This window comes from Ambystoma mexicanum, chromosome 8 (assembly GCF_040938575.1).
Source record: "Ambystoma mexicanum isolate Mex_15411 chromosome 8, UKY_AmexF1_1, whole genome shotgun sequence".
In the NCBI taxonomy this organism is placed as follows: domain Eukaryota; kingdom Metazoa; phylum Chordata; class Amphibia; order Caudata; family Ambystomatidae; genus Ambystoma; species Ambystoma mexicanum.
This window is the reverse complement of record NC_090929.1, coordinates 312,503,711-312,529,501: the sequence shown is the minus strand read 5'-3', so window position 1 is coordinate 312,529,501 and position 25,791 is coordinate 312,503,711. Positions and strand designations below refer to the sequence as shown.

The following is a 25,791-nucleotide window of genomic DNA, read 5'->3' as shown; positions in this document are numbered from 1 at the left end:
GGCAAAGGTCTCCAGAGACTTTGTATACAAATAGTGGTAACAAGGTTGAATGTATGTGGGTAACCTTTCCTTCTCTCCTTAGTAAACACTTACTGTTACTACTATCAATTGGTGATTTGAGTCAACGTGGTTTTTTTACGACATATAAGAGTCTTGCTCAAAATGATCGTCACCCATGAACGCTAACCTAAGACTTCTACAAGATGGGGAGCACAAGCCAGGTACTCCCTCTGACCTCCTTGCCTTGCATGCTTCACCTTCCCTCTTTTCCCAGCTGGTGGGCTCCCTGCTTGCGACAAGCAATCATCCTGAACAATCCATCCTAAACATAACAAACCTGGTAACAGAGACAAGGATTGAAGGCCTTTCTTGCTCCATCCACCAAGTGACTACAGCGGGGGTCCATGAGTTTTCCGAACCCGCAACTCCCAGGTCTCCAGAAACCACCAGTGGCCGAAAATACAATTCAACGTAAAGACCTGGAGGACTCTATTGTGTTGGATTACTCTTTCGAGCCCTTGTGTGAAAATGTGGATGGCATCACTAATATAAAGTAAATGCCTTGGGGTCCAGACCTCTTAAGCTCCAGTTGACCATTTTTCAAGCCCTCTCTTGGCTAACCCCAAACCCATACTCAAATTGCCCACAAACAAAGACTTCTTTACACCCTGCAATTTCGAACTAAGATGCAATTTTATCCTCCTTCCACAAATAGATTCACTGGGGCCAACCTCTATCTCTGCGTTGTACTTCGTCCTAGAGTCTATATTCAGGTTTTGTGATAGGATGCTGTACAAGGAAATGCCTACAAATTAGGCTTGCTTGATGCATAAGTGGATAAACTCTTAGACGGCTCTAATTCTGCACACCCCAATCTGCTCCTCACATCAAAGATGGGGTTGAGCAATCCTTCACAGTCCACGAATGCTTGCACAATTCCTGAAGTAATCTGGGTCGCTCATGAAGAGATCATTGAGATGCTTCCTGCCGACCAACCTATGGAGTATGCTGATACCCCGTCAGCTTTACTAGACTGTCTTTTGGGGGAGCTGTTGCCAGAGCCAGATAATACCCAGCTACAAAAGGATTGCTTGGTCAATGAACACCAGGACATTGAAGAAGCCTCTGTTTCAACTAACAGTGGCTTTCAGCAATACAAAACCCGCAGACAGAAACGTAAGGAAAAAAAAGAGGCTGCCACAGAAGAAGAAATCCAAAAATCTACCAGCTCCAAATTTGAACAAACGGAAAACGGTGCAAAACCTCATAGGCACTCTCTCAAAAATTGACTTAACCAAGGGTCTTGCAGCTGAACAGCAGGAAGTAATTCCTGCCCCCTCTAATTCACAAACTGATCCTATTTCTCTAGACGTTGGGAAACCTAAGAAAAAGGCCCACTCCAAGCAGAGCAAGATAACTACATTCTTGGGTAACTCGGTGCCTACTGCATCAAAATGCTCAGAAGTTTCCATAGAGCAGTCAGCTGAGCCCTCTACCTCAACATCTATGCAATCATTGGAAGTACGGTAACACCCACCTTGAAAGCAGTCACTACAGACTTCATGTTACCCTCAGATCTTCTCCCTCAGGAGGCCGGCCCTTGTTTCACCTCAAACCAACCTAATCAAGATATGTTTCAAGGCACTGTTATGGGTTTGTATTTTGTATTTGTTTTATTTGTAACGCATACCATCCGGCCCGGAGGCATCAGGGCGCAACTTGTGCAAAGTTACATACAGAGCATACATACATAATTTTAAACAAAGCGCATATATACATACATAATTTTGAAAAAAGGATAATCAACGAGTATATCAATATACATAATTTACAGAGCAAATGTTTGACATGGGACATAGAGACAAAAGTGTACAACAGGCAGGATCAGTGGGCCATTGCTAGTAGGGCTGAGGTGTACACAGCACGTCTCCGTGCTGATTGAAGAGCTATGATTTTGTTTTGGACTTCAATGAATTAAAAGAATCTTCACATCTGATGGTGATAGGGATGGCATTCCATAGCTTGGAGGCAAGGACAAGGAAGTTTGTGCCCCCCGCTTTTTGGAGTTTGAACCTAGGGATCGATAAACAGTAGTTATGGGCGGTTCTTTGAGGTCGGGTAGGCGCATGGCGGGATAGCCGACTGCAGAGGTGCGGGGGGCCTTGTTAGCCAGGCATTTGTGCGTGAGGGCAAGTGTTTTCAGAGAGATTCTCTGCTTGACGGGTAGCCACTGTAGATTGGTTCTGTATTCAGAGATGTGGTGGTTTCGAGGGATGTTTAAGGCAGCGTTGTTCTGGGTGATTTGTAGTTTATTCAGGTTCTCTTGGCTAGTTCCTAAGTAGAGGGCGCTACCATAGTCAATTTTAGACATAATGAGGGTTCTGGCGAGTGTGACACTATTCGGAGTGGTCAGAAATGGCCTGCAGGCTGCAATGAGTTTACAGGTGTATGCATAGGCTGATCTGACTGCATTTGTTTGTCGAGATAAGGATAGAGTGGCATCAAGGTAAAAGCCTAAGGTTTTTGTGTCTTTCGAAACTTGGATAGTATTGCCATCAACGATGAACGACTGGTAGGACAGCTCTAGTTTGCTAAGGTGTTGCGAAGTGCCCAGGATGAGGAGCTCCGTCTTGTCGTTATTGAGGCATAGCTGGTGTTGGGCCATCCAGGCTTGGATGACCAGGTAGACTTCATTAAGGGCCTTGGTGTCAACTAAGTAGTCTCCAGTGATGGGAATGAGTATCTGGGTGTCGTCAGCGTAGTTTGTGTAGGAGACACCCAGATAGTCAAGTACATCAAAGAGCGGTTTAGTAAAGACATTATAGAGTGTAGGTGAAATGCAGGAACCCTGAGGAACTCCACAGTGAATTGGGGAGGGATCTGCAGCTGCGGACGGAGAAAAGACCCTCATAGATCTATTACTCAGAAAGGATTTGATCCAGGCCGTGGCTGAAGGAGAGAAGTGGGCAGCAGAGTGGAGGTGCCTGCATAAGATTTGGTGATTGACCAGATCGAATGCCGCAGAGAGGTCGAGGAGAAGGAACATGGCTAGTTTGCCCTTGTCCTTCTGGACTTCTATTTGGGTTTTGAGATCTATCAAAGCCGTTTCAGTCCTGTGTCTAGGACGGAATCCAGATTGTCTAAGACCTAGAAGATTATTGGATTCCAAGTAATCTTGGATCTGAAGGTATGCTGCACGGTCTAAGATTTTGAGCAGGAACGGGATGGTGGTTATGGGTCTGAAGTTAGTGGGTATGCTTGGGTCTAAGGATGGTTTTTTAAGCAATGGGATCACCCATGTGTCCTTGAGGTTGTCGGGGACAATACCAGTTTTAAAGGAGGAGTTGATCAAGGACGTGATGAATGGGGCCAAATCGTGGGCAGATTCCTTAACGATAGGAGCAGGGCACGGATCACCGTGGCAATTAGATGGTTTTATCCTCAAGATGTTTTCTACCTCCGCGATAGTGAGCGGTGAGAAGGCAAAAGGTTTAGTATTAGATGAGTCTAGGGTGGGGGGGGCATCCCGGGGTGGGAGGACGGTTGTCCAGTTCCAGACTATCTTGTTTGTCTTTAATTTTGGATTGCAACGTAGAGATTTTATTCAGTAAGGCTGACTGAATGTTTGTACACCATTTACTAACTTTAATGCAGGTGTCAGGAGGGGTGGGGAGTTTCAAGGTCTTTTAGGATCTTAAAAAGTTCTTGTGTTCAGCTGGCAGGATATGGTTATTAAGGGAGTCTTTTTTTCGCAGTGATAATGGCACGTCTTTGTAGGTGAGTGATGCAAGGAAGAATCCGTCTTTATGCTCATCAGAAGGGTGACTTTTCCAATGATTTTCGGCACAGCGTTTAGCTTTGCAGAGCACTCTTAACTGTGGTGTGAACCAGGGGTTAAAATGTGCACGTGGTTTAGCCTTCCTGAGTTTAATGGGGGCGATAGTCTACAGCCGTGAGCATACTACGGTTGTAGATGTCTGCTAGGGAGGTGGGATCATTACAGGAGTCAGAAGCAGCATTAAGAGACGGGAGGAGCATAGGGAGGAGTTTCTCCTTGGTTATGTCCCTTTTATTTCTCGTGGGGAGGGCTGGAGCTATCAGAGTCGGGGCACGGGGGGTGGCTTCAATATTAAAGGGGATGATGTGGTGGTCAGACCATAAACAGGGGGTATTGGCAAGGACATTAATGTTGCAGTTGGAGCCGGCTAACCAGTCAAGGGTCCAGCCTTTAGTATGAGTAGGCTCTTGAATGTGCAAGGTGAAACCAAAGTTGGTTAGAACGTTCTCCAGGTCCAATGCAACGGGATCTTTTGGGTCACCAAGTCCCAGATTAAGGTCGCCTAGGATGATAATTTGAGAGTTGGTTTTTGTTTTGTCGAGGAGGAGGGTGGATATTTCGCCGACAAAGGAAGGTGCAGGGCCTGGGGGCCTGTAGATAAGGTGGAGGGTGGCCGTTAGTGATAGTTTAACTGATAGTAATTCAGCTGACTCAAGTTTGGAGTTGGTCGACACTCTTAGATCAAGAATGTTTTTATGGATGAAGGCCACGCCACCACCTCTGGCTTGGGCAGTGGTGCGGTCACATCGCGTGATACCGTAGTCAGGTGGTAAGGCCAGGGACAGTGAAGGGCCGGATGCGGCATGTAGCCAAGTTTCAGATATGGCAATAAAGTCAAGATCTGAGGATGTGATGAGGTCTGCAATGTCTAGTGCGTGCGCTGGAAGAGATCTGGCGTCGATAAGGGCGCCCTTGATGAGAGGCGGTTTGGCCTCTATAGTAGAGGATTTACTATTAGTGGTGGGAGGGGGTGAGCACGTGATGTGTGTAATGTTTGCTTGGAGATGTTACTGCGGGTATGTCATATGCGGAATCTAGTGCCTAATCTCTTGTTTCTGAGTGATAAGGAGCAAGGTTGATTCTGAGTGGGTTTCCTAGCAAAGTGTTCCAGCCAGAGGGCCGGGTCATTGAGATATAGGTTGGTGTAGTTACTGGTGTCGTGTAGACCTGTGGTGGTGGTCGCGGGGCCCATTGTAGGAATCACACTCGACAGAGTCAGGTGGTGGGGGCTCAGGTGAATCGGGCTATGAAATGGCTGATTGGTTTCGCCCGTGGGGGAAGTGTGAGTATCTGAGTAACAAAGGCTGCCTGAAAGGGCAGAACGTGGTACAGTATGAGGAACGCCCTAAAGAGCATGGTGGTAGTGCACAACCCCTAGGTGCAAGATGGGTCACACCAGGCGGCGAAGGAGGTAGTGGGAGCACACTGACGCTTCAATTAGAATGAAGCTCAGGCAGGTCAGACTAAAGTGGTGCAACACGGCACAGCCCGGCATGCAGCAGTTTGAGGTCTTGAACTAGGGCTGAGGCTAAACGAGCGTTACAGCGAACCTAGCTGTTAGTGGTGAGGCAAGTTAATGTGTACATATGCACAAACGGCTGAGGAATAGTACAAACGCATCAAAATTTGGGAGTGGCACTGTAGTCTAGGTGTCACTGTAGTCTAGGTAAGCAAGCAAAGGGACTATGTGAGCTACGTTATGGCAGTGCTCAGTGCTGGGAGCAGGGTACATAGTATTCACATACAAGATACTTAACGTGCAGAAGCCACTAAATAGTATTCCAGACTAGTAACAGAGAGTTTACGTGCTAGGGTGAGTAGTATATTGGCAATCATATGCAGTTATAGAGCCTCAGACAACAGACAGACTCTTACAGTACCTTCAAGGATGAGGTACAGGCATTAGATAATGTTTGGAGCAATGTAGTAGATAGCATTTGCTAGGAGAGGAAGTATAGAAGATAATGGCAGATGTGTGGTGGGTCTGAGCACACACTTAGAGGAGCTAAGAGACCTTAGCCGTACGAGACAGCCGGTGCATAAATCGCATGTAGAGTATACATTAAGCAATTATCACGGAAACAGAACACATATCAGGAGGCAGCGTGTACGCCTTCGTGACAGACTTCGGTACGAGCAAGAGATTGAACAAGCAACATGAGTCGGCAGAGCGCGTCGCCGAGTGTAAACAAGCAGAGGTGCTAGTGCAGTGCTTCAAGATGAGCAGGCCAATTATCAAACTGGACGACAGTGCAAATTACTGTAGCAATTGGGTAAATCTTGCAGGCAACCGTATACCACTTATCTAGAGCAAGTATATGGATGATATTGTCATTAGAGGGGGTAATGGTGGATTGGTATAGTCAGATTGTAAAGCAAGACACGGGTGGGCAGAGAGCCTATCAGGAAGGTGCACTATTACAGTACCTTTAGGTTTTCTTCATGTTCAAACAACGGGCAGGGGTCCGGGCAAGTGGGAAGTGAGCAGGCAATGACAGGCTAAGACAGGGGATCTGCCTTTGTGCATGCCTTCGTGCTGGAGCCGGCTTGCGCCTGCCGGCAGCTGAGTGGCTCAGATGTGGGGGGAAGCAGCCAATGGGAAGCCACAATCGGCTTAGGTGGACTCTGGCATGGGTAAGCAGAGCCAGGAGGTGGCGGGTGGCCTTCTTGGAATGGCGGCCTCCAGATGTAGAAAACTTGGTCACAGAGGATTTCTCAGCGAGCGTAGGCAAACGAGGCGGCTTCTAGTCAAACGAGGGTTGCATCCGATGGTCTGCTGACACAGCGCAGGCAGCCATGCCTATTAATGGGTTGGGTTTCTAATGTGCAAGGGATGGGAAAACTGGCTATGAATAGATCACAAATTCTGAAGGGATTCCTGGAAATTCCTGTCCTAGACGTCCTATTTTCTGACATAATTGGATGTAGTGTTAACTGGGTGGTTGGCCAGACTTCCACACACAGTCATCTTGGGTGGTGACTTCAATGTCAACTGCGCAGTGGGAGGCAATTCAGAGGGGTGGGGTGCACAGCCCTATAACTTCCCCATAATTGCGAGTGCACTAGCAGATGTTTGGATTAATCATTGGGCAAACTGGGAGTTGGACATTTGCTTGCCAAGAGATTGTGAGCTGTGAGAGCCTTTTTACACCTGGTTCAGGGGAAATAAGAGGTAATGGATTTTGTATCACGCTCCCTAAAATCTCAATGTGGCTTTTTGTCTAGAGGTTCTCGGGCCAGTAGTGTCCACCTGCCGTTGACACTCACCTTGCAAACTACTGTTGAGTTTCTACCGCTTGAGCTGGAGGCAGCTTTTTGCTCACCCGCAAGGGGTGGGTTGACGGTGAGATGGGCCTGTAGAAACTTCTTGACCACATTTAAACAAACCATAGTTCTTGAGAAGGATATCACAGGCTGATTTTCTGTTGAAAATGTTGGTAACACACTGAGTTCATGCCTGATAGCTATATCTAAAAAAGGGAGGTGCATTAGTAATAAGCCACACCAACACAGGCATGACGGACACATTGTGGAAGTAGAAAAACACAAAAGGCAGGAATTGAACATTTTGAGTTTATATTCTTCCCTGGACCAGTATAACCTTAAAAAAAAGGGCCTGCTATGAGTCACTGGTCAAATCTCTCAAGCGAGTGGCATTAGCTGCATCAAACCATGCCATACTTGAAACCTTCGTGCAAAACAAAGTAGGTTTCTGGTCCACGATTAAAACTAACGTCTAGGGGACTTCTAGACCAGTTTTGACATATCAGAAGCCACCTGGGTGGCTTATCTGAGTGAAAAGTTTGCAAGTCCTGTGGGGGAGGATGATTCCATTACTAAACTAGGCCATCAGGGCTGCGGTCCCTGTCCGTGGGTAATAACATTCAATGGGCTATTAGGAAAGCTAAAGCATCCAGAGCACCAAGACCGGCTAGCATTTTCCCAATGCTCCTAAAGCAGGAACGGGGGGTCTGGCTGACCCCCCTCTTTACCTTCTTTGAGAGCATTTTTCGAACAGGTAATATTCCTTTCTCTTGGTGCAATCACTCATTATACCTATCTTTAAACAAGGCGACAGGACTGACCTAAAACCACAGGCCCATTGCCCTACTGGAAGCTTCTAGTGAAATATTTTCCTTGCTAATGCTGTGAGATCTTTCATCTGAGGTCAAATCTTTAAGTCTTCTCTCCAGGTATCAAGTGGGGTTTCTGCAGGGAATAGGGACCCCCCTTAATGCCACTGTTATTTCCCATCTCTCAGCAGCTGGCAAGAGGGGTGGTTGGCCCTGTTTACATGATATGTCCAGTGCCTTCGACATTCAGTCGGCCCACCCTATGGAACAAACTACTCTGGGAAATGGTTCAGATCTTGGCATTACTACACAGTGATTCTTCACTTAGATTGACCAGGAAGGGGACTACCTCAGCACCAATCAGAACTTTTGTAGGCATCAAACAGGGTTGTGTAGTGGCACCTACTCTCTTTAACTTGTACATGGCCGATTTGACTTCAGTGTGAGAGGCAGGCATCACAAACCCAGTAAAAATAGGCACCCTCATCTTGGACTGGCTAGCCTTTGCTGATGATATTATCCTATTTGATAAAACACCTATTGGGCTATTCAGGAAATTGACGCTTTTCCATCAGTATGATGGGGATAATAACCTAAAGATAAATGAAGGCAAGTCTAAGATAATTGTGTTTACTACTAGTAAGCAACCTTTCTCGTTTATTTGGAGGGTGGGTGTGACCCCCGTAGAAAGGGTGGCCTCTATGAGGTATCTTGGATACAAAGTCATCCATGCTCAATCTTTAGATGCTTGGAGGTCCCTCTTCAGGGGATGTTTTTCTCCTCTCCTAGCTAAAATGAAGAGTGTATTCACAATTATGTCTATACTCCCCCCCCCCCCCCTCCCCTTGCCTCTCATTTGGTTGTACCTACAGAAGATCGAGTCAGCAGTCCTCTATGGGCTGTACATTGCACTCCTTGATTTGAGGGTTCCTCTAAACATTCTACAGGGAAAGCTTTGGAACAAGACCTTGGGGTTAAATAATTTGGTGCCAAATTCTGTAGTGAGGCATGAATTGGGCCTTATGTCTCTAGCAGATAGGGTAGTGTGGAAAAAGCTGGTGGAATATGCAAAATGTTTAAATCCGCCTGCCAATTCAATTTACCAATGTTTGGGGGAAACATCGATTCTCCTGTCGGCAGTTACAATTAGAGAGTTCAAGCAGAACATGGGTTGCATCTTGCACTGGATCGGTGCCTCAATTGACGAACTAAGGGCTACCCCACAGCTGGTCAAGCGTAAACTGTTTGATGCTGTTGGGCTGAAACGTCTGACCTGCTTACTACTTGCTCTCTCTATACGGAATATGCTATGTATGGGAGGAAACAATTGGAAGCACAAATGTATGTGTCATTGTTTCCATGTCCTAAACTTTGCGGTACATATATGCGTTTTTGTTTAAATCAATTCTCTACTCTAGAGAGGAGGCTGAAGTGGGATGAATCGGTAACGAGTGCGGACTGTAGATTCTGCCAGGACAAAACCGTAAAACACATAGTATCACAATAAGTGGCTTTTGAGGAGGCTACATGCCGCTACCCAGGGGTCTTGAGTGTATCTGAAATGTTTTGGAGCAGAATGAGGTCGGGAAATGGGTTCCCATTGATATTAGCATTGTATGCATTTGTATGTGTTGTTTTAAAGAAATTGGATGAATTTTAGATATGCTTTAAATATGATTGTTTTCTAGTTTTGTTTTTCTAATTTTGTAAATTGTTGCTATTTGTGAAAGGCTTGCTTTTGCAAGCTATAACACAATGAAAAATATACTAACTAGACAAATTAATAATTGCCCACAATGTCGGTGGCAACTGAGATGGAAGATGCCAAGACCTTAACGCTTGGGGCGGTGGGGTCAGTATAAACACATATGTTAATAAATTGCGATAAGAGAATGCATAAAACCCCTTTGTCTGTTTTATTTAGAAACTGTATCACCTTTATTATTATTTTATGATGGAGTGAAGGCAAGGATCAGATTGACCAATTCTGCCACATCAATGTGCATGGCCACGCAAAACCCAATGCATTTGACCCAGCATCTGATGTTGGCAGACATGCATTGGATTCCTGTGAAATATGTGAATTTTCAGCACATGCTGGATGCTGGTACATTTCATAGGAACACATGTAAATTCCTCCCCCCATGTAGATACATGGGAGGAGGAATTTGCAAACCGTTTCAGGGTGTAAGGTGACCAGAAAACCTGGGTCCACCTGGATTTGTTTTACTAATGCACCCTTGTCCAAAGCAAATTGAAGTTGCAGAGAGAATATATCCACGGAAATGGAGAGATCACTATTAAAATAAAATTTATTGAAAATCGTGCTTCATGCTAGAGTCCAGCCTCTAAGCGCGGGACCAGGTATCCAACCTATGTTGCTCTGCATTGTCTTGTTTCCAAGAAAAGTGTGTTGTCCCAGAGCCATTTCCCATGCCCTTATATCACAAAATGGAGGATCCAAGAAGAGCCTTGAGTTAGGCTGTAGTCCGAATTTAATTTATTGATGGAGTGAGGCCTTGCAGGATAGTCAGAAATGCTCCTGGGGTGGGTAGGCTGACGCTGGGACCAAAGAAAACACTGCAAATCAGTTATCACAAGAAACACTGCTCGAGAGCTTGGCAACAAGGGAACCTTCATTTGTTGAGGACTGTGGCCCTTTCAGTATTTTGGGGTAACGTTGGACTTACTCTTGCAAGGATTCTTGTGTGACAGTCTAGAGCATGGGCCAGCGATTATGCGCATGCAAGCAACAAGGGAAGACCTCTGGGAACTGAAGTTTCCCAAGATGTAGGCCATGGAATTCTGTGGAATATAGTTCTGCAGCAGAGCAGAAGCCATCGCCACTCAAGCAACTACTCGTTCAAGTTGTAGGGAGTGAGCCGTGGGAGGCTCAGCTCTGGGTGGGCATTGCAAGGGACTGGGTAAGTGGCTGCTTGGAGTATGAGTGCCTGCCGGGTTGATAGTGACTATATTTGTAACCCTGCATACCAGATTTGATAATGTGTGCTAGAGGAGAGGGAGCAATGTCAATTGCAACCTTCAATGGCAATGCTGAAAGGCAACAGTGGGTCTCTCCTTGGTATTAGAGCTTCTAATACAGTAAAAGTGAAGTACAATAGCTACATTTTTGGTGCAGAAGGAGTGTAACATTTTGCTTGCTGTGACCCATGGTCCAACTGTGCTTCTGTCTCTTTAAACCTCTGGAGGCAGAAATCCATATATCCACCAGCCCATGTTTGGTGTTTGGTGGGCGGCCGGCAAGGAGGCTATGAGCGGCTTGGTCCCAGCAAACACATTCTCGGAGCAGTTGACTGTGACTCAGCATTCATTGTTGGTGAGTGCACATTGAATTATGTGTTTATGCAATAACATGGTTGGATAAGCAAACAAATCTTGATCCTGCCTCTGACTTTGAAACTGACATTGAAAGTGTACTAGTGGGAGCACACAGAAACAAAGTAACTCGGATTTCACTCTGCTCAGCTGCCTTCGGGGTGTAAGGAACGCATGGTGAAATAGTAAGAAGGACACGACACAAGTGACCACAGCTCAAGGATGTTTATTGAACTTTTGCAAGGTATGATAAATGCCTATCTAAGCCTAAATTTAAGATGGGAGCAAGCTACGACCATCAAATAATAAAGAAGGCATTCCTAGTGGAGTCTTGTCAACATAAAAAGGTCTATACTAAAAAAAACTATTTCCAATCCTTACTACTAATTTACAAATAGTGTGGGGTGAAGTTCATGAAAATGAAAAGTGTTCACAAAATGATAACTTGGGCTGATTGGGCCATTGGACTCCCTTCCCTACATTTTCAGCATGGGGCAAGGTGGGTCACTTGAGCAAAGCACACACCCTGGCACTGCGGCAGAAGGCTACAGTTCAATTTCCACAGTTTAGGACCTTCTGTGTCCAAGGCTCATTATTCCTGGTAAGTCTCTTGACTCAGAGGGCCTGCTGCACAACACTAATAAGGAAACGTTCTTTTCTCTCTGTCTGGATTCAAGTAGGGTGTTCACCCTGGATCCCCCTCAGCCAGGCTCAGATGCTTATAACTCAAAAGTTCCACATGTGATCCCCTCTTCTGTGCTTGTATCCCTTTTACTCCAATATCTGAGAGTTCTTTCACGGGTGACCCACGGTTCACCCCAGATCCCCCTCAGCCGGGCTCAGATTGCTTTCTTTTGGTCAATTAGTCTCCCTCAGCTGGGCTCGGACCAATTGTGATATACTTTAAACTATCGAAGACTTTCAAATGTGACAGGATTTAGCAAGACCCATTGCATGACCACTTCGATCTCAGCATTCCTTTCTCTCACATTCAGCATCAGTTTGATACATAACAGAGACCTTTGATTGAGCGCCCATGTGGCGCCGATCCACTCTGTGTATGGAACCTCGGTTGCCTCCCAAAGTTCAATTGTTTCTTTGGTGGTTCCAATTATACTTGCGTCGCTCATCGCCAACGCCTCACACCCTGTTCTCTTTATACAAAGTTGTTGCTTATACCCTTGGTTCAAAACAATAGCCGGCTTGGTATCAGTCTCTCCGACTCCCCAGCTGTGCTGTCTTTTGCGATGCCACTTTGTTGTAGGAGCCAAGGACAGTACCACAGCGGCAAGTGCTCCTCCCCACCTGGCTTTCCGATGCAAGAGAGCCCTGGGTACCTCTGACACACTTCGGTTTCTTACTTTCCAAGGCTCATGAAAGTAACAGTCTTGAGAGGGGAAGGGTACACTTCCCTCCTGGCAACCCTCTCTGGTCTCGCCATCTTTATTTATTGTTTGCTTGTTAGGTGTTTATACAATAAGAATATACTGTTTCAAAGCGCCCACAGGGCAGGGAGGGAGAGAGTGTGGGAAATACATTACAACATTACAACACAATATTTAATAGCAGAGGGAGGAGGAAGGGGGGGGGTGAACCTACTATGCACTGTGAGTATTCAGAACGTGCATGTGCAGAAAGAAAGTGGGGGTAAGTGATGGGGAGTCCGAGCCCGTGGGTGAGCCATGGACAAAGTGTTAGAATGTTGAGTGTTACACGGCCGCGGGAGGTGTAAGTGTGAGCCTCCAGAGTGGAGGGTGTTCAGATGCAAATTGCTGTGGAAAGACAGAAGCTTGGGAAGAATTGGTGTGGGAGGTCAAGGCCCCCAAAATACATAAGGGCTAAGGACACTGATTCAGCAACTTTCTCCTTGTATTAAACTGCCATCTTGGAACTGCTGTCTCCTTGTGTATTTTGCCACGTCTAGAGTGTGCTTTCGTGCCCCACCTTTTATCCATGTGAGGAAGTGTGATGGAAGTCAGATGTGTGTAATGCTCTGTAATCACCTGACCTTGCCTGACCATGGTGTTGGGACATGGCAGGTATATGGCTCTGGTGTTAGTCCATTGTCACTCACGGTGAACTGTCCGTGAGAAAGTGTTTGTGTGGGGAAAGTGGGGGTTGAATTCCTAGGTATCCTACTTTGTAGGATGGGGAAAAAGGTGTTATAGGGAAGGGGATACTGCCTCTCACCCTCCGGTGCCCCACTTCCACTCCCTGAAGACCCTCCCATCCTGGTGATCCTCCAGCACTGGCCCACCGTCAGGAACTGGATCCAAAAGTGCTAGCCGTGTCTTGGCCACCTGGAGGACAGTTCCCCAGGGACTAGCGGGTGAGACACCTTCAGGTTTCTCTCAGGGTGCTCTGATAATCTTACTCCGAGTGGGCAGAGGACTTGCAGAAATACTGTAACTCAACACATGTGCTTTTCTGCTTTGATTTTGAGCATTTATACTGCGCTCCAGACATACATAACTGTATTTAGGCGCAGATGGAAACAAAATAAGTCTCAATGAGGCAGGAATAACTCAAGTAGATAAACCCTAACCAAGCATGCCAACTTCTAGTTAAACAGGAAGGTTTTAAGCAGCAGTTTCCGGAAACCGGGACAGTGACTGGCAGGACCTACTCTCCAGAGGTAGCTCATTCAACAGTTTGGGTCCAAAACACCAAACCTCCTATAGCCTCTGGAGACAGACTATGCTCAGCATCTGGTCCCCTGATCATAGTGCCCTTACTGGGTGTATCGGCAGACTCTGGCACTAAGATACTCCGGGGCCAGCCCATTTATACATTTAATAATTAGACTGGTCACTTTGAATTTAATCTGGTCCTTGACCGCCAACCAGTGCAAGGTTCTACGCAGCAGGGAGACCTGTTCCCTTTTGCCCAGCCAGCCTACCAGCCTGACCGTAGCATTCTGAGCCTTTTGTTTGGCAGGAATGCTCGCCATCAAGCTGTTGCAATAGTCCAATTGAGTATTTGTCATGGCCCCCACGGCGACTGCATGGTCTTCCGCAGATAAGAAAGGTAGCACATTCCTGGGTAAACCACAGGGAATAGTAAACTGCCTTAACCTTTGCTCCACCTGTGCTTCACTTCCTAGATTCTCCTGTCACATACAGCCCAGATTCTTAATTTCTGAGGCAAATTGTAGCTTATCACCAAGGATGCTGGGGGTAAAGGATTCCTTGGCATTTATGACTTGCTGCTTGGGGCCGAGCAATATAATGTCGGTTTTTGCAGCATTAAGCTGTAGTTGATTATTGGCCATCCATTTATCAATACCTACAAGCCATTAGTTGACCTTAGTAAAGGCGTCCTCCACGTCGTCAATCATAATATATATTTGAGTGTCATCGGCATATGAGTGGTAACTCAACCCCTTAACACTTCACAATAATTACGAATGGACGCATGCACAAGTTAAAAATAATGGAGATGGAGAGGATCCCTGTGGAACCCCACACTTCAGAGTAATAGGTTTGGAGGTGTAGCCCCCAAATGTCACCCGCTGAGGTTTGTCTACCAAAAAAGACCTAAACCATTCAGTGGTTTGTTCGGAGACCTTACCAACTCTCCTTAACTGGTCTAATATAATTCCTTGGTCAACAGTGTCAAAGGCAGCGGATAGGTCTAGCATCAACAAAAGTGTTGACCCGCCACCATCAGCGACCTCCAGCAAGTCATTGTGCACTGCCAGCAGGGCTGTCTTGGTTCCGTGCTTTAGACGAAATAATCCTGATTTGGAATTTGTCCAGAAAGCCCTCTTTGTCCACAAAGATTTGCAGTTGGGCAGTGACGACTTTCTCCAGCACTTTGGCTGGCCACGATGGGCCTGCAACTGGCTCATAGTTTTTTAGGACCGCTGGGTCCAAATTGGATTCTTTTTAATAGTGGTGTCACTATTGTGTTTTTAGTGTGTCAGGGGTTTGCTCACAAAGGTGGTCATGAAGGGTGCAATATTCTGGGCTATCTGCCTGGCAGTGCAGGCAGGCAGCACAAATACAAGATTACTGGTTGGCTTAAGGTTTGCTATGTGGGAATATGCCCTTCCTCTGTCACTGGTCGAAACTCAAAACCCCCCTGAACACCCTTACTCACGGGTGTTACGGTATCTACCTCCGGCTTCGGAGGCCCTGTCTCTCCCTTCGAAGCCCCAATACTCTTGTGTATTTCTTCAATCTTTTCTTTAAAAAAGAGATTGAAAGCGTTGGACTGTACCTTTGAGGGGTCAAGAGGTGCAGCTGTGCAGCTTGGTTTACCAAAATTATAGACCACGAGAACACTTCCCTTAGCTAATTCCCAGACTGCTCAATCTCACCACGGAGAAAATCCCTTTTTGCTTCAAAGATGGCTTGTTTGTAGATCTTCAATGCCATCTTTGCCTTATTGGTGTCGTTAGCTAGCAAACATATTCTCCATAATTTATTGGTTTGCCGCATCTGCTTTCGAAGCGAAACCAACACAGGGGTGAACCAAGACTTGGAGACCCTACTACCCTTGGGTCTCAAGGGGGCATAATTGGAGCAGATCTTTTCCAATATTGAGGTACCCATGTTAAAAAATCATTCGCTTATTGTCAACACTTGCCAACCTCATTTGTACTTCATCTGAGATTTTAGCTAGGTCACTAATTTTACGAGTAAGGGTAGGTGGTCTGATAGTCTCTTCCCCCGTCTGCTTTTCTCCGATAGCTAGGTCAAAAATCTGGGCATGGTGATCAGACCAGAAGATAGGAACAGTCTTATTAAATGCTACACACTCCCACTCCGCCCCACGCCACTCGCCCAGGCCGACACCAAGTCCAAACATTTTTTTTATCGTTTACAATCTGTTTAAATACCGCGTCACATGCCGAAGGCCTCAGAGCGCGCCCATAGAACATACAAGACAAATGAACAATGAGAATAGGAACAGAGAGTACAGTGTCAGTGGGGCAGAAGGAGAGGTAGCGGCAGAGTGGAGTTAATCAGGGGATAGGTTGAAGAGATATGTCTTCAGCGTTTTTCAAAACTCTGTGGTTGTGAAACTAGCTCTGAGGCTGTACGTAAGTGCATTGCAGGCAATCGGACTCTGAACATCAAAGCTCCGCCTGCCAGCTTTGGGCAGTTTGAACCTAGGCTGCACAATTTTAAGTTGGTTCTTAGACCTGAGAGTGCGTGAGGGGACATAATGCGAAAGACGATCCGCCAGATATTCGGGAGCCAGTTTGTGGGTGACTCTGTGCTCCACAGGAAGACTGTGAAGATCCCGCTTGGAAGCAGCTATATAAGCCATTCTAGAGAGGCCCGAGATGGCACGAACTGCTCCATTCTCAAATCTGGAGAGATGACAAATTAAGCTGAGAACAGCCACTAAGAAGACTATTGCAGTAATCCAGCTGGCAATTAACAAGGGCAGTGGCAAGGATGGCTGCATTTTCATGCGTCACAAATGGTCGAATGTTGCAGAGTAATTTATTAACCAGACCACATGATGAGCAAATCTGTACAACATGCTTATTAATAGTTAATTAAGCATCTGAGGTAACACCGAAGGTCTTTACCTTTTTGGCTACTGGAATAATTGTGTCAGAGATGGAGAAGCTCTTATATTCCTGTGGTAATGTTTTAAGTTTAGAGTTAGAAGCCACAATCAGCAGTTCAGTCTTCTTGGTGTTTAAGCCAAGGAATTAGTAGCCATCCAAGCATGAATTGCAGAAAATATGGAATTTAGGTGGGCCATATCCTGAGAATAGAAACCAGCGAGTTTCATGACGACCTGGGTATCATTAGCATACTAAGTATACTGGACACCCGGGTAATCCAGGAGTCTCAAAAAAAGTGGATGATCTAGATATTAAACAGGGAGGACACCACAAGTAGTTGGAGTGGGCCTCGAAGAGGCCTCCTCAATAGTCACTCTGGCATTATGCGAGCCGAGGAAGGAGGCAATCCAGTGAGAAGCCTAGGGGTGAACAACCTACCACAGTATGGGGTCTGTCCTCTAGTAGAACATGATCTACAAGGTCTAACACAGAGGACAGATCCAGAAGCATCAACAGTGCTGGTTGTCCAAGGTCAATAGTGTTCAGTAAATTTGCCTTGAAGTCCAGCATGGCGGTCTCTGTGCCATGCCCACTTGGACAGTAAGAATGTGATTTTGTTCAATAACATTCTAAAATTGAGTACATGCCACCTTACCGAGGATCTTAAGAAGAAAAGGGATATTTGTTATTTGATGATATTTGTCCACAGAGAGTGAAGATTGTCCATTTTTAAAAGAGGGGTGATCCAGGCCTCTTTTAAGACATAACGGGACATACCTCTCGGCAAATGACAGATTGATGAATTTGGTAACCCACGGACAGAGCACAGCAATGCAACTGATAAAAAGACTGGAGGGAAAGGCATCACCCTGACACGAGGTAGGCTTCATACTGGTGACGATTTGGGAAATGGTGGTTTTGGAACATGGGTAGAAAGTAAAAAGAGGAGTAGTAGCTTTGGGAGATATATGTTCAACATTGATGGGTTTGACATTTTCCGTGCTGTTCCATGCGTCCCTGGTGGACTGTATAGACATTTGATGAATGGTGACCTTATTAATAAATTTCCAAGAAACAAAGTGTATCCACTAAGTTAAGAAAGGCGCATCTCAGTTTGCCCCAATATGGTTGCTAATATTCAGTCACTGATTCATGATATGTAAGTAATAGAGTTCCAATAAATTCTTTTGGCAGGAATTGTTTAATTCACATTCCTATATTTTGCCGCCAATAAAAGTTTTTAGTTCTTATACATCACACAATGAGTTCTCATCTCAAATTGCCCATAATACTTTGGTGCCAATGCATTTCGGATACAATCCTTCTTCAGGGCGGTATTATAGCAAAAATTAGCTTAACTAGTAACAGTATATATATATGCAAATTTAGTGATTACAACAAATATAACAATCATTGCAGACATTGATAGAGAGTTATTTCAAAAGTCACATACCCATCCACGAGTCATGTTCATTTGGAGAAGAAATAAGCAAAAATAAAACAAAACGGTATGTCAATTAGTTGACTGAAGTAAATAAACATTCTATCATTTTCTTTTAGCTCCATATGTTTGTCATACCTCGGTCAAGACGATCTTTAGACTCGAGTCTATGTACGTATGTACAATTAGATCTATGAATAAATTAAACAACAATGTGAATCATCCTCAATCTCTTTCGTGGGTATGTTAATCCTAATCAGTACTGCTATACTTACTCAGCTCCTGTCGTGCACGACGTGTAGCTGCAGTCTGAGCTACCCGGAACGCGCTCATGCAAGTTTACCTTTCGTTTTAAAGGTCACCATGGAGACGGTACGAGGCGTCGTGGACCGTCCTGGTGCACATACGCCTCGCGCCCCACCCCCGAGTGGTAGCCCGGGGGCGGGGATGTCTCCATGGTGACCAGCGCTCTGTGAGACAGTGCAAGTAGTTAACTGTCTACGGCGTCAATTGGCGCCGTAGCTGTAGCGATTGGAAAATTAGCAGCATGTGTGAGATTTTGTCGTAGTAGTATTATATGTAAGACATAAGGTCCGCATTAACAATTGAACGTATGGAAAAGATAAAGATGGACAGTCTGGAGCATTTACGCTCCGGAACATATTTTCTGTCGCTACTAAGTCATAAGAGCAATTTAGGGCAAACAGCGGAATAGTACAACTAGAATATAAATTGTGACAAAAGGATAACAGATATATAACAGATATTTACATCTTCCTTAGATAAAAAATCGAAAGTGAAGAAATTGTTTTTACAAAAAACACATAGTTAATTTCTTCATTGAGCCCCTTTGGAGAGAGGGAGCTCATCCGGTCTATCCAAAAGGATTCTCTTTGGTCCATCCTTTTCTGGAAATTCTCGTGGATGTCTCTTTTTGAAACCACCTCTAGGATGACAAAACGGATTTGGACCAAGTTGTGTTTCTTTTCATCCCAATGTCTTGACACTGCTGAGTTAGGATTATGGTTTCTTATGCACGATCTGTGTTCATTCCACCTAATTTTTGCCACTCGCAATGTCTGACCCACATAGTACAGTCCACACGGACATTTGATAGCATAAATCACGTTGGTTGAATCACATGTAGCAAAATCTCTCAGTCTGATTGTCTCTCCTGTGTGTGAATGTTTTATTGTCTCTCCTTTCATCACATAGCTGCAATTACTACAACTTAAACACGGAAACGTCCCAATTCTTTCTGTAAGCTTCTTTTTTGGTGCTGGTTTCGTATGAACCAGTCTATCTTTTAAGTTTTGACTCCGTTGGTAAGCAAATGTGGGTACTTCTTTAAATAGATGTTCAACTCTCTGATCGCATAGTAAAGTATTCCAATGTTTTTGAATAATGCACTTAATGCGATTACTTTGTCGTGAGTATCTGGACACAAATACTAATGGTGGAGCTGATTCCTGTCTAGTTTTTGTTTTCAATAGCTCTTCTCTGTTTTGTGTAGCTACTCGTGATTCCGCTATGTTTATTTCCTCTTCTGTATATCCTCTTTCCAGAAACTTTTTCCCCATCTCACGGATAGCTAGCTTGTAGTCTTCTGGGTCACTTACCAATCTTTTTACCCTGAGCATCTGGCTGTATGGAAGATTTTTTATGAGGCTCGGTTGATGGAAGCTGAGACGTTGTAATAGATTGTTACGATCCGTGGGTTTACAAAAAATGGTAGTCTGGTATCCTGTGTCAGTAATCTTAATGTCTACATCTAAGAAGTGTATGTTGGTTTGGGAGTGTTCTTGAGTGAATTGGATACGAGCATCTATACTGTTCAGATGTGCGAAGAACTTTAGGTATTCCTCTTCTGTATCTTTCCATATTCCAAATATATCGTCAATGTACCTGATCCAGAGACTTAATTTCGGGAACCAGTGTTCATTCTGTAGTATATGTTCAGATTCGAATTTATGCATGAATGAATTAGCATAAGAGAAATAGAAACTTTACAGAAAGGCCTTAGTTTCGTTCCTACCTACGACAGCACACTATTTGATTCCAAAATAGAACTCTTTAAACTTATTAGGAAGATGAAACTGAAGGTGTTTTTCAGTGAACTAGAACATCAAGAAGCCAGAGAAGAAGCAGAACTCAAGGAATTCAGAAGTAAAAGTACCTTTATTCCTCCAATAAGTATACCTTCGATAGAAATCTTTGAAAAACAAGTCACAAGAGATTTCGAGAAACTTAAGTTCAAAAGTCAATCACCTCGAAACATGAAACCTCACGAACTTAAATTGATACGTGATCTATATGGAGACCACACAATCACAATAAGGGCTGCGGACAAAGGAGGAGGCTTAGTACTCCTTAACACAAGGGAATATGAGGAAGAATGTGAAAGACAATTAAGTGATAGTAACACTTATGCCAGATTGACACAAGATCCCACATCGGAGATTAAAGAGAATTTGAAGACTTTGTTGGACAAGGCGGAGGAATTGGAGTGGATCAATCACCACACAAAAAATTTTTTGATGAACACACACCCGAAGATACCTCACTTTTATACCCTTCCTAAGATACATAAAGATCTCATTAAACCCCCTGGAAGACCAATCGTAGCAGGGATTAACAGCATACTGGAACCCTTAGGGAAATATGTGGATTACTTTTTACAGCCATTGATTCAAAAAACCAGTACATACATCAAGGACTCAACACATTTTTTACAACTCTTGAATGAAACTGCATTTAATTGCAACAACATATGCTTTACTATCGATGTTAAAAGTCTATACACATCGATCCCACACGATTTAGGGGGTGACGCGGTAGAATGGATGCTACTCAATGCTGAAGAGATACCGGCTCAGAAAGAATTTATATTGGTTCTTCTGGAGTTTATCAGTAACAACTCATACTTTCAATATAAGAATGAGTACTATCTCCAAGTGGCTGGGACAGCCATGGGAGCCACCATGGCCCCCTCTTATGCTAATTCATTCATGCATAAATTCGAATCTGAACATATACTACAGAATGAACACTGGTTCCCGAAATTAAGTCTCTGGATCAGGTACATTGACGATATATTTGGAATATGGAAAGATACAGAAGAGGAATACCTAAAGTTCTTCGCACATCTGAACAGTATAGATGCTCGTATCCAATTCACTCAAGAACACTCCCAAACCAACATACACTTCTTAGATGTAGACATTAAGATTACTGACACAGGATACCAGACTACCATTTTTTGTAAACCCACGGATCGTAACAATCTATTACAACGTCTCAGCTTCCATCAACCGAGCCTCATAAAAAATCTTCCATACAGCCAGATGCTCAGGGTAAAAAGATTGGTAAGTGACCCAGAAGACTACAAGCTAGCTATCCGTGAGATGGGGAAAAAGTTTCTGGAAAGAGGATATACAGAAGAGGAAATAAACATAGCGGAATCACGAGTAGCTACACAAAACAGAGAAGAGCTATTGAAAACAAAAACTAGACAGGAATCAGCTCCACCATTAGTATTTGTGTCCAGATACTCACGACAAAGTAATCGCATTAAGTGCATTATTCAAAAACATTGGAATACTTTACTATGCGATCAGAGAGTTGAACATCTATTTAAAGAAGTACCCACATTTGCTTACCAACGGAGTCAAAACTTAAAAGATAGACTGGTTCATACGAAACCAGCACCAAAAAAGAAGCTTACAGAAAGAATTGGGACGTTTCCGTGTTTAAGTTGTAGTAATTGCAGCTATGTGATGAAAGGAGAGACAATAAAACATTCACACACAGGAGAGACAATCAGACTGAGAGATTTTGCTACATGTGATTCAACCAACGTGATTTATGCTATCAAATGTCCGTGTGGACTGTACTATGTGGGTCAGACATTGCGAGTGGCAAAAATTAGGTGGAATGAACACAGATCGTGCATAAGAAACCATAATCCTAACTCAGCAGTGTCAAGACATTGGGATGAAAAGAAACACAACTTGGTCCAAATCCGTTTTGTCATCCTAGAGGTGGTTTCAAAAAGAGACATCCACGAGAATTTCCAGAAAAGGATGGACCAAAGAGAATCCTTTTGGATAGACCGGATGAGCTCCCTCTCTCCAAAGGGGCTCAATGAAGAAATTAACTTTGTGTTTTTTGTAAAAACAATTTCTTCACTTTCGATTTTTTATCTAAGGAAGATGTAAATATCTGTTATATATCTGTTATCCTTTTGTCACAATTTATATTCTAGTTGTACTATTCCGCTGTTTGCCCTAAATTGCTCTTATGACTTAGTAGCGACAGAAAATATGTTCTGGAGCGTAAATGCTCCAGACTGTCCATCTTTATCTTTTCCATACGTTCAATTGTTAATGCGGACCTTATGTCTTACATATAATACTACTACGACAAAATCTCACACATGCTGCTAATTTTCCAATCGCTACAGCTACGGCGCCAATTGACGCCGTAGACAGTTAACTACTTGCACTGTCTCACAGAGCGCTGGTCACCATGGAGACATCCCCGCCCCCGGGCTACCACTCGGGGGTGGGGCGCGAGGCGTACGTGCACCAGGATGGTCCACGACGCCTCGTACCGTCTCCATGGTGACCTTTAAAACGAAAGGTAAACTTGCATGAGCGCGTTCCGGGTAGCTCAGACTGCAGCTACACGTCGAGCACGACAGGAGCTGAGTAAGTATAGCAGTACTGATTAGGATTAACATACCCACGAAAGAGATTGAGGATGATTCACATTGTTGTTTAATTTATTCATAGATCTAATTGTACATACGTACATAGACTCAAGTCTAAAGATCGTCTTGACCGAGGTATGACAAACATATGGAGCTAAAAGAAAATGATAGAATGTTTATTTACTTCAGTCAACTAATTGACATACCGTTTTGTTTTATTTTTGCTTATTTCTTCTCCAAATGAACATGACTCGTGGATGGGTATGTGACTTTTGAAATAACTCTCTATCAATGTCTGCAATGATTGTTATATTTGTTGTAATCACTAAATTTGCATATATATATACTGTTACTAGTTAAGCTAATTTTTGCTATAATACCGCCCTGAAGAAGGATTGTATCCGAAATGCATTGGCACCAAAGTATTATGGGCAATTTGAGATGAGAACTCATTGTGTGATGTATAAGAACTAAAAACTTTTATTGGCGGCAAAATATAGGAATGTGAATTAAACAATTCCTGCCAAAAGAATTTATTGGAACTCTATTACTTACATATCATGAATCAGTGACTGAATATTAGCAACCATATTGGGGCAAACTGAGATGCGCCTTTCTTAACTTAGTGGATACACTTTGTTTCTTGGAAATTTTTTGATCATTTTGGTCCTAGTGCTACAGGACCTCTTTTTAGATTGGCAGCTCCAGGCGAGAATAAACCAGATAAACTACTAATTATTATATCTATTATTTCTAAAGGACAATCTGTGAACTACAACATGTAGTGCCCTTCTCATCCTCTTTTTCTTAGACCTTATTAATAAAAACATTATGAGCAGTTTGACATCATTCATTATCTTTTACTGGACAGAGCGTAGAACATGGCTTGCCCTTAAATTCACTCAGGTTAGCAAATAGTACTTTGGAACTAGATTTTGCATGTGTAATCATAGAGTTATACAAATAGGATTTATCAGATATAATAGCTTCTTTTAAATTGTTTGACCAAAGATTTGTAAATGGCCAGAGTAGTGAGTGAGGAGTTCTTATGCCAACAACGTTCGGCAGTCAGTTTCTTAAATCTGAGATGGATGATAGTCTCATCAAACCAGCCCTTATTGATGGTTTCACTCTTTACAGTCTGATTTTGTAGGGGTGCTTTATTAATAGCACCCTCGAGGGTGTTAATGATGTGGAGGCCTAGCTCATCTGCCTTTGCAAAGTCCTCTAGGGAACCAAGCTAATCAAGAAGTATGGGAAGGAATTTAGTGGGGATTATATACTTCCAATTACGCGTGGTAATGACTGATCTAGGGTTGTTGTCTAGTCTAGCTGGAGGCCCCAGCAGGTTAATATTAAATGAGAGCTGATGATGATCAGACCATAAAAATGGAGAGATGACCAGGTTAGCTAGCGTGAGATGGTGAACAAGGTGCCAATCGAGGGTATGCCCTGCAATAGGCTTAGGACCCGACACCCTTTGGGAGAAGCCTATGGCGTCCAAAGCGCATAGTAGAGAAACTGTGACTGCGTCAGGACGTGGGTTATACCAATAGTTAAAATCGCCCATCACCAGGACGGGAGAATTGGTCTTATAAGTGTTATTTAAAAGATTTAAGAACTGTTCCTCAAAAGAGGGGAGAACCTTTTGGGGTGTATAAATAATAATGGAAATTGAGATATTCTGAGATTTTCAGTTTCACCAAGAGGGATTCAGAATCAACTGGGGATTCATGAGGAATACTATGAAACTGAAAGCACCGAACAACAAAGCTTCCTGGACAGTGCGATCATGGAGGAAGAAGTAGCAGCTGCCATGTCGGGACTTCAGTCTGGGAAATCTCTGGGTCCAAACGACTTCCGGGTGGAGCTATGGCGAAAGATAGGTGCAAATATCATAGCCCCACACTTGCTACTCATGTATCAGAATACATGTGACCAGGGACCCTGTCCCCGGAACTCAGAGAAGCCACTATAATCCTAAATGGTGAAACAAAAATCCTAGCGTAGGTACTAGCCGACCGGCTGCAACAAGTCATCTTATCTCTGATTCACTCGGAACAATGCGGCTTCATGTCACAGAGGTCAACTCGCATGAACCTCTATAGACTACATTCAGCCCTAGAAAGAGCTGGCACACTTCAGGGCTCCTTGGCGCTGCTTGCCATTGACTTCGAGAAGGCCTTCGATTCAGTGTACTGGGAGGCCATCTGGGAAATAATGCACCCCATGGGTTTTTTTAGACCAATTTATGGACTGGGTGAAACTCCTCTACAGTCAACCTAGAGCAAGGACTAGAGTTAACGGCTGGCAGTCGGACTCCTTTGCCCTGGGGAAGGGTACAAGGCAGGGTTGTCCCCTGTCAACTATGATCTTCGCAATTGCTATAGAGCCCCTTGCAATTTTGCTGAGGGAGGCAAGGTCGTGGGAGGGCTTTCGGTGGTCTGACATGTGGGAGGACAAAGTCTCACTTTATGCTGACGACTTGCTGATTTACTTGAAGGACCCGGTCAACTCCTGCCCCATAGTCACGCAGCTACTAGAGAGATACGGAGCCGTCAGCCGGTTGTGCATTAACTGGTCCAAATCAATATTATTCCCAATAGGGAGAAAGAATGCAGAAATACCAGTAGACTGCCCCTACCGTGTTGTAACAGAATGATTCCGGTCACTAGGTATACAGATTACAAAAAGCCTCACAGACTACATACCAGTGAATCTACATCCAATCACGGCGAGATTCTCGGAGGACGTTGGCCACTGGGTCTCCCTACCACTAACCCTGTTAGGAAGAGCAGCGCTCTTTAAAATGATTGCCCTGCCCCACTTCTTGTACATTTTACAAAATGCCCTGCTACACGTCCC

The 25,791-nt window shown here is 44.3% G+C and overlaps 1 protein-coding gene across 1 annotated transcript in view; it reads left to right on the top strand.

The window, feature by feature from the left end:
* Positions 1–25,791, top strand: part of LOC138471872 (dual specificity testis-specific protein kinase 2-like) — a 516,102-nt gene that overhangs the window by 467,595 nt on the left and 22,716 nt on the right. The window lies entirely within an intron of this gene.